Source organism: Capra hircus, chromosome 16 (assembly GCF_001704415.2).
Source record: "Capra hircus breed San Clemente chromosome 16, ASM170441v1, whole genome shotgun sequence".
In the NCBI taxonomy this organism is placed as follows: Eukaryota; Metazoa; Chordata; class Mammalia; order Artiodactyla; family Bovidae; genus Capra; species Capra hircus.
The window spans coordinates 48,374,039-48,391,946 of record NC_030823.1 but is presented as its reverse complement, the minus strand read 5'-3'; the positions used below and the strand labels follow the sequence as shown (position 1 = coordinate 48,391,946).

Genomic DNA, 17,908 nt, shown 5'->3' with positions numbered 1-17,908 from the left:
TCCTGGGAAACGCGCCGTGGGTTGTGTCGTCTGCCTCCCCTGGGCTGCCAGCCCCTGTGGGTCGGTTGGGGAAGCCAGGACACAGGGGACCCTGACGGGCCAGCTCTCCACCTCTGCCATCTTGGGTCACATGCACAGCCCTGCTCCCAGCTGTGCAGGCTGGAGTCTCAGCCTTCCAGATGACTCCCCCAGCCCTCCTGTCTATGACACTGTGGAGAAGGGCTGTGCCTTTGCCAGGGGGCCCAGCCCACGAGGAAGTGCTCAGATGGGGCTTGGGCCTGCTGGGTCCTCCTCTACTCAGCGCTCCCCGAGAGGACATGGTCACAGGCAGGGAATCTCCTGGCATGACCACCCCCCTACCCCACCGCTGGGCCCAGAGATAGAGCTCAACTGGACTTAGGAATAGGGGTTCACCTGGCCCTCCCTGGACTCAGGGATGGTGTCTCACCTGGACTCAGGGATGGGACTCACCTGGACTCAGGGATGGGACTCACCTGAACTCAGGGATGGGACTTACCTGGACTCAGGGATGGGAATTCACCTGGACTCAGGGGGGTGGGGCTCACCTGGACTCAGGGATGGGATTTATCTGGACTCAGGGATGGGACTCACCTGGACTCAGGGGTGGGATTCATCTGGACTCAGGGATGGGACCCACCTGGACTCAGGGGTGAGGGGCTCACCTGAACTCAGGGATGGGACTTACCTGGACTCAGGGATGGGAATTCACCTGGAATCAGGGGTGTGGGGCTCACCTGGACTCAGGGATGGGATTTATCTGGACTCAGGGGTGAGGGGCTCACCTGGACTCAGGGGTGGAACTTAACCTGGACTCAGGATTGTGGGGCTCACCTGGACTGAGGGATGGGGCTCACCTGGACTCAGGGGTTGGGGGGCTCACCTGGACTTGGGATGGGACTCACCTGGGCTCAGGGATAGGACTCACCTGGACTCAGAGATGGGGCTCACTTGGACTCAGGGATGGGGCTTCACCTACTTGGGGTTAAATCTCACCTGAACTTAGGAATGTGTCCAGCTTCCTTTTCCTGTGGCTGCACTATAGGTGTGTTGAACACTGCAAAATGGAAGTTGAGAAGAGCCTTGGAGAGGGACTTCCATAGGCTTCTGAGGGGGGCCGGAATGGCCAAAAGACGCCCTCTCTTAGCCCCTGGTCCTTCCTGTGTCTGGATCTGAGGCCACAGTAGAGCCTCACCTTGCTTTCCGTTTGGCTGAAATTCATTAACTGCCAGGAAATCATGGATTTCCCAGCCCAGCTTTTTCCACAGACATCCACTTAGCAGAGAAAATCAAATTGAGGCAAGCAAGTAACAAGAAACAGCTCCAGAGAACTCTGCTGAGAAGTCAGACTGTCTGCCCTCCTGGTGCGGCTGGTGGCCGACATTACGGGGGTCATTTTGCAGACACCCTGAGGTCCACTCCAGGTGCAGAGAGCCACTCTGCAGCTTCTGCAAGTGCCTCTGGGTAATTCTCAAGAGAAGAGTGAGTCTCTAGGCCCACGGTGGGCCCAGTTCAAATGTACCACCAGGGGCCTGGCTTTAGGCTCAGGCTCCCATTAAAGGGGACCTTTGCTGGGATGCACCCCCAGGAGAGCATGTCACTAGTGGCTCATGGCTTCTCTTCAAAAGAGAAAGTGCTCATGTCATAGAAATACTGTGCACCGCCAGGAACCAGGGGCTCTGCTGGTAGTGGACGCTGGACAGACCCCCTAAGGGTCAGCTGGAGGTGGGTAGAAATGGAAGGTCACCCTGAGCCAGATTCTTATGTCTCATCTGTAAAGTGGGACAGTCACCAGGCCAGCTGTTCTGGTGGTCAGCATGCTCAGAAGACACCCTGCCTGTGTCAGCTCATTTCAGCCTCAGGGCAGCCCTGAGAAGCAGTTACTTGGGTTACCCTGCCGTCTGGATGCTGCCACAAGGCCCAGAGACCTGAAGGCCGCTGTTCGCGAACACACAGCGGGATGCGGTAAATAGCGTCAGCCAGTCGGACAGTCTCTAGCCTCTGATCTGCCCGCCTCTCCTGCCTCCTGCCTCCTGCCTTGGAAGGGGCTGAAGGGCTGGAGAGGGGCCAGTCGGTGCTGGTCTACACTGCAGGGCTACTACTACCAGCAGTGAGCCTGAGGTGTCCCAAGGATGTTATCAAGAGAAAAATAAAGAGGAGACTCCTCGAGAGCCCAGGGCCTCCACTCTGCATGAGCAGCCACCGCTCACCCTCTACGTGAAAGGAATTTCCGAGAGCCACCATGTCCAGAGCCAGCCTGCTCCAGGGGCTCGAGTCACAGGCTGTGGGGATGAGCAGGCTTAGAGACCAGCCAGGAGACCAGCTGGATGCAGAGGGGCTAGGCCAGGTGTTTGTCACCAACGGGTCCTTTGGGTGCTTGGGGGTGGCCGGGGATGCGATGGAGCATGGAAGTTGCCACCTCTGCGGTCCCTTTGTGCCTCCGTGGACCCCTGCCTGCTCTGCCCCCATGTCTGCTGGGAAACGGCTCCAGCACCCCACAAGTGAGCAAGGGGCAATTTCCCAGCTCGCCAGGCCCACGATGAAAGGAACAGGTGGAAAGATTGTGGAGATGTGTGAATTAGTCGCTAATGAGGAAAATTAGGAAATTTGCTGAAGCATAAAAAATGAGAAGTCCAGAGAAAGAAGACAAATGGGTCGGGAGTTAGTCCCTCCCCCGCCCCCACCCCCATGCTTTCCAACTCCGGTTGAGACCAGACTGAAATACAGATCTGACGGCTAGGCTAATGGGAAGAAATTGGTTTAAAATGTAGAGATGATTAATTGGATTAATGCGCAAAAATGGTTAAAGTGGTGTCTGGGAGTGCGGGGGAGGGGCAGTGTTTCCTGGGCCACCTGCCACCTGCCCGGCCCGTGTCCAGGGCTCTGCAGCTGCCCCGTCGCTAGTGCCGCCAGGACTCTGACAGGTGGGCCTATGGCTCTCCTCTGCAGAAGACGGGCGTCCAGCCCACGCAGAGCCCAGTTTGCCTTCCCTGCTACCCCCTTCCCCATGGCCGACCCATTACGTTCAAGGACCTGGAATGGGGCCATTTCCGGGGAACTCGAGGCTGCTGCCCTGGGTCTACAGTCACAGAGCCGAGCTGTTTTTGTGAGAAATTCCCAGAATCAGACTGAGATGTCCCCTCCTTGGGGTCTTCCAGCCCCACCCCCAGTTCAGGCCCCTCTCAGCCCCAGTTTTTCTTCTTCTGAGGGCAGCATCTTTCCTTCTTATCCTTTACCAAAACACACACAGTTTGAGACCCTCAGGAGCCAACAAACTTCGTGAACATCAGATTTCTCAGCTTTGAGCATTTAGCCTCTCCATTCTGCGTACGTGCGATCGGAAAATATGCGTGTAAAGCTCTTAGGAACCAAAGGAGAGCTCCACTAGCTTCCTTGGAGCCTCAGGGGCCTTGGCACAGGGGTCTGAGCCAGAGCGGAGGCCACAGCTCAGCAGACCGGGATTGCAGTTCTGGTGCCGCCCCACGGGCAGGTCCTGGCTTCTCAGCGCCTCTGCTTCCTGATCCATAAAATGGGGTGATGCTGGGCCTGGCCGTGCGCTGTGGGCTGTGTTTCAGGGCACAAGTCAGATTACCGTGTGAACTCTCCGGCAGGCACATGGATGTTGGTTGCTGCCTGGCCCAGGGGGTGACAGTAAAATGACACCCACGGCAGAAATCCCGGGTTCTTGGCCCTCCCGTCGCCAGGATCCCAGGGGCAGGAAGGGAGGGGCCGGGTGCCTGCTCCAGCCCCTGGGGCTGCTGGGGGCCACACGGGCCTGTGCTGGAGCTGCGGGTCCCAGGCCGGCCGCGCTCGGGTCAGCAGCGAGCTAACGCCTTTGTCAGGGTGATTAATAGTGGTGGGATTGTCGTTAATTCACTGCCTAATGACTGCGGCCAGCGTGCTCCGAGTAATCGGGTGATGTATGTGGGGAGCGCCCACCTCATGGCAGAGGTGAAAATCATTTCGACAAGTCAAATATTGTCACAGGGAACAAATGGCTCTCCCTGTTAATAAAAATTAATGAATTTTTTTCTCTCTTTCTTTCTTTTTTTTTTTTTCTCGCCACTGGCCTGCTAAATGAAGCTGCAGAGGCGAGGAGCCAGGGGCCGGGCTTGGCGGAGTCAAGCACTTTATTTGATGGTTAAAACTATAAACGTCTTTATTAGGAAGCAGCCGGAAGGACTGGGTGGGTTTCGGGCTGCCTGCTGAAGCTGGAGGCTGGTCTGGGGTGGGAGTGGGGAGTGGGGTGGGGAAGTGGGCAGTCCCCCGGGGGCAGCAGGGGGCGACACTGCCAGAGGTGGGCTGCAGCTGCTGCTGGCTCTCTGGTCCGGAGGACAGGGCACTCCCAGCGGACCCCTCATCCCTCTGGTCTGCAGCCCATTGCCATTCGGATTAGGGAGGAGAGCAGAGGAGATGGAGAGAAGATGCCCGGGCAGTGCAGTGACAAGGGGCGGGTCTTCACAGCCCCCTGAGAGCTGAGGCACAAGAAGAAACCACTTGCCTGGGGGTAGCCGAGAGGCCCTGAGCCCCCAGTCCTGGCCTCAGAGGGGCTCAGCTTAAGCAGTCCCCCAACCCCTGATTGGGATAAGGCAGAGCAGGGCAGGGGCCTTAAGGGAGGGGAGCGGGGGCGCAGGACCCTCACCCACCACCGGCCACTCTGTCTCCAGGGCTGAAGGCAAATGCACACGGGTGGCCCCTCCTCCGGCCCAGGTCTCATTCTCAGCACCTGAGCTGCTGGGAGTGCCACGCCCACTCGTGAAACAGAAGCCCAGGAGGAAAGGGCTTTGCCTCCCAGACATCCGACTGATGGCATCTCCCGGCTGGGCCATGTCCTCCCCTCCCACTCTGCCCAGAACCCAGCCCCTCTCGCCTGCAACCCCATAGGCACCCCAGTCCCACTAGGACCCCAGGGAGGCAGAGGGAGGCACCCCTGGACCACTCTCTTAGCCGTTTCTGTTTCAGGCGACACTTGTCTGCTTGGTGGCCTGTGAATGGAGCCGCCGGCAGGGTCGGTGGGAACTCCGGAGATAAATGAGTCTATAAATAGTGCAGTGGCCGTTGTCCGGTGTTGGCTCCGCGTTAACCCTTTCCTCCTCGGTGGGGCTGCCCAGATGGGGGAGCACAGAGCAAAATGGACTCTGCCAGGCGCATCCTCTTCACTCTGTCCCCCATCCTCAGCCCCATCCCCCTCAAACTCTCTGCCCCCACCCGGCTCGCAGCAAACAGGTGGCTAACCAGGGCCAGGGGACCGTCCCCACCTGGGCCACCCCTCAGTGCTCTCATGCATGTCAGGGTCCCTTCCCCCACCCATCCTGGCCATATGCTACCCTCCGAATCTTCTGGGTCCCTCCCCACTTCCTCCACCTGGAGGGTCCAGGACTCCATGGCCCTCAGGCCTCAAGGCCCCAGCAAAGCTGACTGAGCAGGGGAGGGGCCTGAGGACCCTCCAGTGGAGAAGGTGCCCTGTCTCTGCACCCACAGGTCCTGGTCCCAGCACAGCCTTTGGAGCCCAGCTTGGATGTGTGTGTATATGTTAGTCGCTCAGTCATGTCTGACTCTGTGACCCTATGGACTGTAGCCCACCAGGCTCCTCTGTCTATGGGATTCTCCAGTCAAGAATACTGGAGTGGGTAGACATTCTCTTCTCCAGGGGATCTTCCCAATCCAGGAATCAAACCCCTGTCTCCTACTTTGGAGGCAGATTCTTTACCATGTCCCTAGTGTGGATGAGGCCTCCTCAGATCCCACAGTCACCCCCGGCCCCATTGGCTGGGTGGCTTCCAAGGTTGTGCCGTCTAGCTCCTGTGGTCTGAGGGAGTGAGTGTGGGCACCTGGGGGCACAGAGGGACAGTTGATGAGGATGGAGCCCCCATTGCTGTGGGCCCTGCTGGCAGGTGGCTCAGCTCTGTTCAGTGTGGGGCCCCTGAGGATCAGCAGTAACAGTGGTCACGACTGTGTTCCCACATGGGAGCGTGTGGGTGCTTTGAACCTTTGAGTAGATTAAATGTACCTGTCTTTAATGGGGATAGAGGCTGAGGTCCAGAGGGGTCCATGGGCATATTGGAAGGAGAGCCAGTCTGCATTTACAGGACCCGAGAATCAACCAGGACTGTGAGGGAGGGAAGAGTCCAGGATCCGGATGAGGGGCTGACAGCAGGAAGCTGGTTTCATTTTGGGCAAACAGCCTGTAAGAACCCTCTCTTCTGTGAGTTATGATGATGCTCGAGGCACTGTAGACTCAAACAGACCCTCATGACTGAAGTTCACAGCAGCATCACTCGTGGTCTCCAGAAAGGGGGAAGCAACCGAAGTATCCGTCGTAAGATGTTGGGTAAACAAAATGTGGTCCAGCCATACGTCTATTCAAACAGGGAGAAGGTCCTGACACCTGCTGCATCGTGGGTGGACCTTAGTACATGAAACTGAGCGAAATGAACTAGACACAAGAGGACACATCCTCTGTGATCCCAGTTCTGTGAGGTCCCTGAAAGAGTCAGAGTCACAGAGACCCAAAGTAGGACGGTGGGAGCTGGGGGCTGGAGGAGGGATGGGGAGTGAGCGTTTCATGAGGACAGCTTCGGTTTGGGAAGATGAGAGCATTCTGGAGATGGTGGTGGGGTTGGCTGCACAACAGCATGAAGGTGTTTGATGCCACTGGGCACTCCAAAATAACTAAGGTGGAAATTTTTACTTTCTGTGTCTTTTGTCTCAATTTTTAAAAAAGCCACACTGCAGTGTTGCCAGATGTGGGGGTAAAGGGTTGGTGTGTGGTGCCCACTTCCCTTGGTATTTGGGGGTGCCTTGGGTCCTGGGGCCCCTCTGATGCATTAACATTATAGGAGGTGACGGGTTAGGGGGACACCCCCTGCTTGGGCCTCCAGCTCACACGGTGCTTAGCACAGGGCCAGGGAGAGTCGGCGGTGATTTAGAAGAAAAACAGTGAGATTTGAGCAATCTGTGGGCTACCTCGCTGCCCCCGGGGCTCGGGGAAGTGGTATATTAACCAAGGAATAAAGGAGAGGAAGAAAAAAGGCCAAATCACATCTCTCTGAAACAAAGAGGCTTTTTACCAGGAACAAGCCTTGATAAAAATTACAGTGGCATCGCAAGTCGTTCAGAGCCTGCCTGGGGCGATGGAGGCAGTGAGGAAATGGGGATGCGGGGCCTGAAATAGGCACGCCGTGTCCCTCGAGCATCACACGGATAAATAATCGTCTTAGAATAATGCACCAGCTCTAAGGAGGGCCAGGTGGTCTGGGCTGCAGGCAGAGCCCCCATAGTCCTGTGTCGGCTCGGCTGAACCATGGGGATCTAGGGTCTGGTGTCCGTGAGCAGCCCCAGGGCACCGGGGCCAGGCTGCCGGCTGGATGCTAAGGAGGGTGCAGGGGCCCCAGACCTGGGTGTGAGGGGTGGGTGTGAGGCTTACCCAGCCTACCCGCCGGCCTCCTGTGCAGGAAGGGAGGGGGCAGGAGTAGCTCCTCCGGTTCCCCGTCTGGACTCAAGGTTCTCAGAGCTGTAGGCTGACCCTGGGAGGTGAATCTGACCTTGAGGTAGGCTGAGCTTGATGGTAGCCAGCCAGAAGCAGAGGAAACTCATGCAATGGACGAGGCGAGGGCCTCACCTGGTCCTTTATCCTCTGAGCATCAGTTTCTTCATCTGCAGAATGGGTAGACAGTGATCTGCTACTCAGTGCTACGGGAGGACTGAGAAGAGGGGGGCAGGCAGGGGCTCCTGGGGGCCTGTGATGCGTGACAGCAGCCTTGGGCCATGCTCCATGGCTGGTCAGGCCCTCCAGCCCTGCTCCTTGTATCTCTCCTTTGTGTCTGTCACAAAGCTCCCCCAACCGAGGGCTTCAAACAGCAGAGGTTTACTGTATTCCTTCTGGAGCCTCGATCACCACGTGGCCATCTTCCCTGGGGGTCTCTCCGCGTGACTGTCTCCTTTTCTTATCAGGACACCAGCCATTGGATCAGGGCCACACTGATGACCTCATCTTAACGTGATCATGCCCGTAGAGACTTTATTTCCAAATCCAGTCACGGTCACAGGTACCGGGGGTTAGAACATCAACATATTTTGGGGACACAATTCAAGCTGTCACGTCCTTGGAGCTGCACCAGCCATCCCGATTGTCATCAGGTGACAGGAGGCCATGGGGCCAACAGGGCAGTCAGTCGGCCGAGTCAGAGGCCTGGACCTGCCACCTCCAGCTCAGGGCTTGAGACAGAAAAGGTGCACACGTGTGACAGTGGCCAGGAAAGTGGTTGCCGTCTTGTCTGGACTGAGAGAGGAAAAGCGATGCTGGCATCCTTGCTGGGAGGTTCCCGTACTTCTGGCACTTGCAGGAGGGGCTGGGCCAGAGAGGTGAGGGAGACCCCAGACTCACCAGGACCTAGTTACGATGCGGCTCCATCAGCCTGGCAGCTGGGGCTTATGGCCCCAGGTCCCTACAGGCAGTGTCCCAGGCGTGGCTTTGGGAATATAAACGATGACTGTTATTAATATTTAGCATGTTTGCAGGAACGTCTTTTCTGGGTGCTATTAATCTGCCATGTTAACAACAGCCGCACTCTGCTCTAGGCTCAGCTCAGCAGTGCCGAGTAGTGGGGGCGGCCAGGAGCGAAAGTGCCCACAGCAGCCACTATCCTGGGCAGCTCGGGCAGCCAGTGGGACCCTGGATAGCCGTGGCACCGGGCAGGGGCATTCCTGGAGTCAGGACTCCTAGTTCTCGCCTAAAAGCCAGGTCCAGGGCTGGGGGAGGGGTTTCCGTAGTGGCTGCAGTTGATTAAAAGATCAAGAACAATAGCAAGACTGACCCTGTCAACTGCCAGCTTTCTCTTTCCGGCAAACCGTTTCTGAAAGTGGGTCTGCAGCCTAGTACCCTCCCACCATGGAGGGGCTTCCCCTCGCCTGCTGCGCTAGACGAAGAGGTGGCTGCACGGATTCCTCCCTAGGAATCAAGGCATCTTATTTCATCCCTTTACCCAGTGGCTCCCCTAGACCCAGCTCATCTGAGTGTGCGTGTCCCTCTGTCCTTCCCTCCCGCCCCAGCAGTGGCTAAGATGGCCATCATGAGAGTCACAGATCACAGGGACTTCCAGGCTCTGGGACAGGGGGAGGTTTGGGAGTCTCTGAGGGGTGCAGCACACTTTCATGCATCCATCCATTCTCTGCTTGGCTCAAGAAGTCAAAAAAGTCAGAAGATGGGAACCAAAGTGCCCCCTTGTTTTTCCAAGAAGACTCATGTGGGAGGTGAGAAGGCTGGCGGGGGGTGGCTGGGCTATGGCTGAACCCAGAATCACAGACGTGCCCCCTACCTGTGCAATGCTGGACCAGGCAGGCTACCCTACATGGGTGGAGGAGGGAAGCTGTGAAAGAGCAGCAGAGATACCTGGCTCTCTTCCTAGAGTTGGGGCTGGGCCAAGCCAGTCCAGGTATCATCTCAGATTAACCAATCAGATTCAAGCTCCTGTTACTGGGGCTTCATCTCAGGGAAGAAGAGTCAAGAGTGAGGTGGAGGGTTCCTGCCTTCCAGCCTTCCATATATCTCATTTAAAATTGTCTTCAATATTCTCCTTGTCCCCATCCATCCATCCATCCACTCATCCATCCATCCACTCATCCGTCCATCCACCCATCCATCCATCCACTCATCCATCCATCCACCCATCCATCCATCCACTGTCTATCATCCATCCATCCATTCATCCATTTATCCATCCATCCACCATCCACCCATCCATCCACTATCTATCAATGCATCCATCCACCAACCACCTTTCCATTGATCCACCATTCATCCAAACATTGTCCATCACCCACTGACTGCTATTGTACTATCCACAATCCAACCACCATCATACATCATCCACCATCCATCTATCCATTTATCCTTCTTACTCATCTTTCTATCCACTCTCCCCTCCATTCATCTGTGTATCTATTCTCTATTTATCCATCTATCCATCTGCTTATCTACCCATCCACTAACCCAACCATCCACTCATAAATTTACCTGTTCATTTTATGGACACAAGGGAGGCTATCACTAAAGGCTGAACACTTTTTAAGGTGTTTTCTCATTGCAGTGGGAACACTAGATTTGTGTGATATGCTCTAATCAGCTCCCAGCTCTGCCCTGATTCGCCATGTGGCCTTGAGCAATTCATTGCTTCCTGAGCTTCCCTTCATGATGTGAGGATGAGTGTCACAGGAATTGGAGCAATCATATTGCTGGTGTGTCTGCCCTGGGGCCCGTCAGCACCCAGCATACACAGGCTGGCAGAACCAAGGAGCAGATGACATTTGGACCAAGCCCACCTGAGGTTCCCCCATTGCTTTCCCAGCCTCCCAAGACAGTCCTCGAATTGGGCAGCTGACCATGGATGTGCTTCCCAACGTCTCAGATCTGTTCTCTGTTCGACTTCACCTTGACTACCACATTCCTTTTATAAACTGAACTAAAGAGTAACTTTAGTTAAAAATTTTTTTTTTGTTTTGAACAGCAACTTTTAAATACTGCTTTTGATAGGCCTGATGAAACTGATCGCTACTTGGACATTCAGACCTTGAGCTGGCCCAGGAGGGGGTGGGGTATGACTGTGCCCCAGCCCACCTGTCCCCGGGAGTGGCTGTGATCTGGGGTCCTTGCTGTTGGTTGATGTGACAGGGACTTCAGACCCAAGCCCACGCAGATCCTGGGAAGGGCACTTCTTGCGGGTCCGCGGCCCCATGTCTGCTGGCCTCTGTGTAGGAGGCTTCTGTTGAGAAGACCTGAGAGGCCTGGCCAGGTCTCACTGAAATACGTCAGAGTGTTTCCTGGACAGCGCATGGGTCCTGTCTCTGCCGGCAACACCAGGAAAAGGGGGAAGGCTCATGTTCTCTTTTATCCAAAAAACTCATTAATAAAAGCGAGCGGCCAGGTCTGGGGTTGACCCTCTGGAGGCCACTATGCAGCCCGGGCAAGGGGAGGCTTTCACTCTGTCCTTGGGAAGCCCTTGGCAAACCCCCACCTTCCTGCCCTGCCTGGCGGGGAGCATGGGGGTAGAACGGACCAGACATGGACTGAGCTCTGCCAGGATGGGCCGCTTTAACAGAGTTCTCCTCCTTCAAGTGCTTCTGATGGAAACAGTCAGGTGTAGTCTGGACGGGATCGCAGAGATGTGGGGATGATCGTGCTTCTCCTGCTGAGGGGCACAGTTTTGGTTGTTTGCAATGGGAAGCTCCAATACTTTGGCCATCTGATGCAAAGAGCAAACTCATTGGAAAAGACCCTGATGCTGGGAAAGATTGAAGGCAGGAGAAGGGGGACAGCAGAGGATGAGATAGTTGGGTGGCATAATTGACTCAATGGACATGAGTTTGAGCAAACTCACCCAGGAGATAGTGTAGGACAGAGGAACCTGGAGTGCTGCAGTCCATGGGGTTGCAAAGAGTCAGACATGACTTAACAAGTGAACAACAACAAAATGGGTCAGGGATGAATGAGATGGGCCGTGTGGGTATGCGCTGGTCTAGATCTCCAGGGTGAGCTCCTGAAGTGTTTAAGGAGACTGGCTTCCCTGGGCCTGAGTCCTGTCTCCCCAGATGCCCTCTAGTTATTCGGACACTTCAGACACACTGCCTCCACAGTGGTTCTCGCACTCAGCTGGCCCAGCCCCCGCCCCCCAGGTTCAGATTGAGCAGGTCTCGGGGGGCCCCAGGAATTGCAGCTGTGGAAGTACCTGGGGTGGGATGCCAGTGCCATTGGTCTGGGGACCCTGCTTTGAGACCCCTGAGCTAGAAGGGCAAAAAGCTCCCCAAATCCAGGCCGTGTCCATCTTTCTTCTCACCTTCCCGCTGCCCAGCCCACTCAGCTGGCTCCTGTCAGGAACCTGCAGGCTTGCACTGTGGGTGCCCTGCTCTGTACCCCGGTGTCAACAGGCAGTGTGGATGTTCAGAGGGCGTGTCCCCCGCTGCCAGTGACTTGCCGTTCAGACAGACTTGTCCTTTCCGACAGCGCTCTGGGGGCCATCCCAGCCAGTCTGTGTCCCTTGGGCAGCTCTGGGTGCAGAGCTCCCTAGAACCCTTGTCCTGACCTCTCACTGGACACCATGGCATATGGTCCTATCTCCAGTGACATTTGGGGTCTGTCACTGTCTCCTAAATGTACCTGGGCTCCTTCACACCAGGGGCTACACCTGAGGTTAGGGCTCCTTCACACCAGGGGCTACACCTGAGGTTAGTTTCTAGCTCAGTTCAGTTTACCTTCAACTTCATTCTGTGTGACACAGGAAGTGCCCCTCAGCAGCCAGTCCCCCAGTGGCTCAGACAGTAAAGAATTTTCCCACAATGTGAGAGACCAGGGTTCAATCCTGTGGAAACGGCAACCCACTCCAATATTCTTGTCTGAGAAATCCTGTAAACAGAGAAGCCTGGTGAGTGACAGTCAGTCCATGGGGTCACAGAGAGTCGGACACAACTGAGCAGCTAACACTTTCAACACCCAGTCCAAACATGTCCTTGTGCCCAGTGCCATGAGACCCAGGTTAGGTCTTTGCTGGTATGCAGGCTGGTGGGGAGAACTCCTGAACTTCCAAGAGGTCCTCTGTGGATTTGTCTGGTTCAGAGGGCATGGGGCGCAGCACTGCTGGGAGCTCCCGGCCCAGGGTCTGTGCTATGCCTGGTGGGGCTCCAGGAATGGGGCACCTTGCAAAGTGTATGAGTGGGCCTGACCTGACCTGGGCGTGTCCCTGGCTGAGGAAGAAGTCGCTAACAAACTTCAGCCCCAGATGTGTTCTTGGAGAGAGGAGTGGAGTGCCAGGAGCTTTGGGGGAACCACCAGAGCCTGGGCCTGGCCATCACACCACCCCCCAGCATGTGTCACCTTGCTGCCCAGGGAGAGTGTGGTTATTCTAATATACATGCAGAAGGGGTCAGCTCTGTGGACCTGGCCACTTTCAGGGTGGCTGGCTGATGGCAGAAGGGGCCAACCCAGGCCAGGCTACAGGGTCCTCCTCTGAGGATGAACCCAGGAGGCAGCCCTGTTGACTCTGAGGCCTGAGAAGGGGCGGGGCTTCCGGGGCTGGGGTGTTTGGAGTGACCATGGGCCTCCAGACCTGGGGTCTGTGGGGTGACAGAGGGCCTCCTGGGCTGGGGTCTGTGGGGTAACTGGCTGGTGGCACAGGGCAGGAAGGACCTCAGGCTGCAAGCAGGAGGCAGGTGGCTGCCTGGCCTGCTTTGTCCCACTGGGCAGGGCCGAGCAGCCCAGGTCCACAGGGAGCAGTGAAGGCTGAGGACTGACAGTGCAGTGACCGCGTGGGGCCTGGGTGGAGTCTGCCTGCTGCGGACTGTCCTCCCCGTCAGGGCTCCGTGAGCTGACCGAGTTCCGGGTCCAGCTTGGCCACTAGCATGGCACAACAGCGGTGTCCTGAGTCCTCTTTCTAGGTGGCTTGGCTCACGGGGGTCTCAGGGTCTCCTTTCCCCGCTTGTATAAGGATCTCTTCTGTCCTGTGTGGGGGCAGTGGCGCCTCTTGATCCCGGTCAGGATCAAGTTGGCTGAAGACAATTTGCTTTTTACTCACTGACCCCAAGATCAATGCTGGACAGGCAAGCTCTGTGGGGAGTGGTGCTCAGGCCCACCAGCCAAGCTGCCTCATTCTACAAGCCGGGCCCTCAGGGCACCCCGCTGGAGCCTGTGCAGCCAGTCTGCCCTCCTGTGATGTGCACACATCTACTTCTAAGAGATGAGGGTGAGACACAATTGAACCAGAAAGGAAATCCAGACCTGGGTGCATTTTTAGTTTTACCCCAAAGTGTTGCTTGTGCTTACTGTTTGCGTGGAGGGTGTTTCTCTTTTGGGTGAGGAAAGGAGGGTCTCACAGCATGCGCTGGAAGGGATGAAGCTCTGTGGCATTTGTGGGGTGAGGCCTGGCCACCGTGGGCAGAGCTCACGGCCAGGCCCGGATGGCTTTCTCTGAGCACACCATCCCTTTTTCCTGACACCTCTGTTCTGGTGGCTGTGGGGTGGTGTGAGCATACCCCAAATGAGAAGGTCCTCCTGGACCAAGGCAGTGTTGGGGGGCAGCCTGCCAGGCTGGGAGCTGGGATCTGGGCCCTGGTGCCCCAGGACAGGCCTGGCCCAGGTGCCTGGGTACAGGGAGCATGTTGCTGGGGTGTGGGTCCTTCTGCTCTGTGCTCCTTGGCTCTGGAGGAGAGCGACATGACCCCATGTCCCGGGGGTCAGGAGGATAGGCTAGGCTAGTTTCAGGGCCCTGATCTTCACTTGCTGTTCAGGACTGGCCTCCCTGCTTCCCCTCACCTCCTGAGATACCACGTGGACACCTCTGTCAGATTTCAGGGTCCAAGGTGATCCACAGAGCCTCCAGGAAGCTCCAGATTGGGTTAGATCGATTGATTGCCTTTAGTCCCCACTCACCTCCAGGAGTCTGCACCCCTCAGTGAACCACTTGAAGGTGGGGTCTTTGCTCACTCCTGCACTGGAGGGAGCCCCTGGGTTTTCAAGAAGCATCTTCTAACAACGGCCACTCTCCTGAGAAACGCATGACACCTGGCCTCTCAGCGGGCTGCAGCAGGGACCCCGGGAACCTCCCAGCCCGTGCTGGAGGGAGATGGGGCCCCCGCAGAGGGCCTTTCTCCTCCCTTTTTCTCGAGGTCTCTGGGCGGAGGCAGCCATGCCCTTTCCACCCACGGGAGCCATGCAAAGGCAGGGAGCTGGGTGAGGTGGCCTTGGGCCTGCTGCTCAGGATTCATTGCCTCCTTTTACACGCTCAACACACACAACTGCTATCACACATGTGCACACTCACATGTGCTCACATGTATGCACTCACACACACACTCTCTCACTCCCGGCTCCAGGGGGCAGCCCACAGCCTCCCAGCGCCCTGTGTGGTTTCATGGCTTCTCCTCCAAACCCTGCCATTCAGCGAAGGAGGAACCAGAACAAAACACCCCCTCATATTGACTCAGAGAAGCCCCCCTCATTCTCCCCCTGGCTGCAGGTCAAGGCATAAATCTGCTGATTCCCGGGTTATGACCAGCCTGGAGCTGCAGAATCAGGGAAGGGCCGAGGGTCTTTTCACCCTAATCACCCTCCACTTGGGATGCTGCTTGTTTGGCCAGGATAGGGTCATCAGCCCCATGGGGATGGTACAGGAAGGACCCTCTGCCCTGGCCAGTCGGGCACAATCTTGCTCACTGGGGGCCTCCTCTTTCTCCAGACCTGAAATCCTGGGCTTGGCTTGGTATTTGGATGGGGCTTGTGGGTGGGGAGGAGTGTCCTCAGGGATCTGGGTGAGAGGGGCAGATGAGCTCCAAACTGGGTTTCAGCATGAAGTTTGCCCAGAGCCCGGCTCCCTGGCTGGGACCCGGCCCCAAGGCAGGTGCTCTGTGACTTCACCGCTGTGGCCGTGGGTCCTCTGTGGCTCTCCTCTTCTTCCCGTCACTGCCTCCACCTCTGCTCTCCTCTCCTCTCCTCTCCGCTTTTATTATTGGGGTTGATCTCCCGGGAGAAATTTTGGGAATGATGGACTCAGTCATGAACCCTGAGCCTAAAACAACCGCAAAACCCCAGTGAAGGACCTCGGTCCCCTGACGAGTGAATAACATGCTGCGGCCAGCCTAGATGCCAAGGTCGTAAAAAGCTCCTGCTCTTGGCACTGCCTCTGGCCCTTTCAGAGAGCGTGGGCTGGGAATGTGCCGGTGGTCAGAGGCCTGGGTAGCAGGGGGCAGGGCCCAGGGGCAATGACACCCCCTCCCTGGAAATACCTGCCAGCCCGGGGCCGAGGCGCTCCTCGACCGCCAGGGGCTGGTGGTCCTGAGGGCAGCCTGGCCGGGGCTCCAGGCCTTTCCATCCAGCCTCCCTGCTGCTCAGGGACCTTAGGAGAGGACAGTCTGTGCTCGTCCTACACAGGCTTCAGCAGCGTCCGGGCAGCCTTCTGCTTTCTGAGGGGCCTCAGGGGCTGTTTAGTTCATCTCCTATTCTCCAGGTGTTTTCTCTGCACCCTTAGACCTCCTCTCAGCCATGTCCAAAAAAAGAGCCTCCCCACCATCCCTACTGGCCATGGGGCAGCCGAACGAGACCTGGGCTTTCCTGGTGGCTCCAGGCAATCACTTAACCCCAGTGACCGCAGAGGGTGGGAGGCGGGCAATGCACAGCTTTCCTTTAATCAGCAGGAAACACCGCCTTCTCTCCTAAGCTGTTTGCTCGGCCAGTAAATTAAACATGCCCTTCAAGCGTTGATTTTCCTCCAGTAGGTGAGGAGTTTGGGGAAGTAGAATTCAAACAGAAAAAAAGAAAAACCACCCAGAAAAACAAAAAAGAGCCCTGAGATGGAGATGCATGGATAGGAACAGGTCCTCCTTTTTGTCCAGTGCCTTCACACGAGGTGCTGGGCTCCTCACCAGCCGCATGCAAAGGCATCAGACCCTGGGTGGGGGTGGGTATCCTACCCAAGTCTGCTGGAGCTCTGTGCAGTCACCAGGTCACATAATAAAGTGGCATGTTAATTACTCCTCCCAATTCACCTTGGCGTACGCACCCCAGGAAGCGCTGGGGGTGGTCTTTCAATCCTCAGCAGTCTTGGGTCCTTGGGATGGGTGCGCACCAGCTGCCGTTCTGATGTTACATTTTTGAAAGGATCCCACGAGTCAGTTAAAAAGCAACCGTTGGCCACTTAAAACATAATAATTACTTCTGTGAACGCTGCCAAATTAAATAAATGTTATCCCCATCATTTTTTAAGACTTCGATTTCTTTTGAAAAGAAACATTTTGTTATTTCTCCCGTGCATCAGTTTGAGTCAGCATGAGGACCCCGAAGTTCCCATCTCTCTGGAGACGTCCCTTCCACCCTCCAATGTCAGGGAACGGGGAGGGGGCCATGAGACGAGAGCCAGGGTGACCACAGTGTTTGGGTCCCTTCCTGAGGTTTTCAAGTCCCAGAGGAGGGCAGAAGCATCCAGATCAGAGGTCATCAGGCTCCGAGTGGGGAGCAGCTAGCCTGCCACGCCTCCTACCCGCAGCCCCATCCTTCTATCTCTCTTCTCCGAGTTTTTTAATCTTACGAGTGAGATCCACCTCACGTGAAAATGGACCGTTTTAAAGTGTACAATTCAGGGGCACACTCGCCACCTATGTCTGGTTCCAAAACATTTTCATCTCCCAAAGGAGACCTCGGGCCCACCAACCAGTCACCCCCACCCCACCATCACGGGTCCTGTCTCTATGGGTTTGCCTTTCGTCCATACATTTGGCATAAATGGAATCTTAGGACTCGTGGCCTTCTGCGTCTGGCCCCCTTCGCTCGGTGTGACACCAGCGAGGCTCGCCTGCGTTGCCCCGTGAGGTCGATCTTCTTCATCTATATTAATATGAGCAGCCTGTTGTGCATCTGGACCACGTTTGTTGATCCTCTCATGTGTTGCTCCCCTTGGGGAGCCTGGGGGTAAACACTGGTGGGATCCTCACCCCTGGCCTCCCTGTTTGCCACTCTAAGGTTGATGCCAGGAGTGAAGCTGGCTTTCTGGCTGTTTGACCAGTTCACTCGCCTTGTCCCCTCGCCGCGCCCACTCTTCGTGTGCCTCAGGGCCACCCTCAGGTGAACTTCTAGGCGGCACTGTTTTGGGGACAACTGCCTCTTAGGTTGAACCCCAAAGAAAGAGCCACACTGGACAGACAAGCTGGAGGCTCTTTTGCTCAGTCCCACGATCTGGGAGCCCCCAGGGCTCCCAAGTCCATGACTCAGCAGGCCTCTGTCCTAATCTGCCCCATTAAGTAGTCAGGGGACTTCTAGGAACCGTCCCCAGCCCCAGCGCACCCCCACCCCACCTCCCTCCCAGAGCAGCCCAAATTTCACATAGCTCAAGTTCTGAGTCCCCCTGAGATCTTG

At 56.5% G+C, this 17,908-nt stretch overlaps 1 protein-coding gene across 2 annotated transcripts in view; it reads left to right on the top strand.

Moving 5' to 3' along the window:
- PRDM16 (PR/SET domain 16) overlaps positions 1 to 17,908 on the top strand; it is a 342,599-nt gene that overhangs the window by 90,670 nt on the left and 234,021 nt on the right. The gene's annotated exons all lie outside the window — the stretch shown is intronic.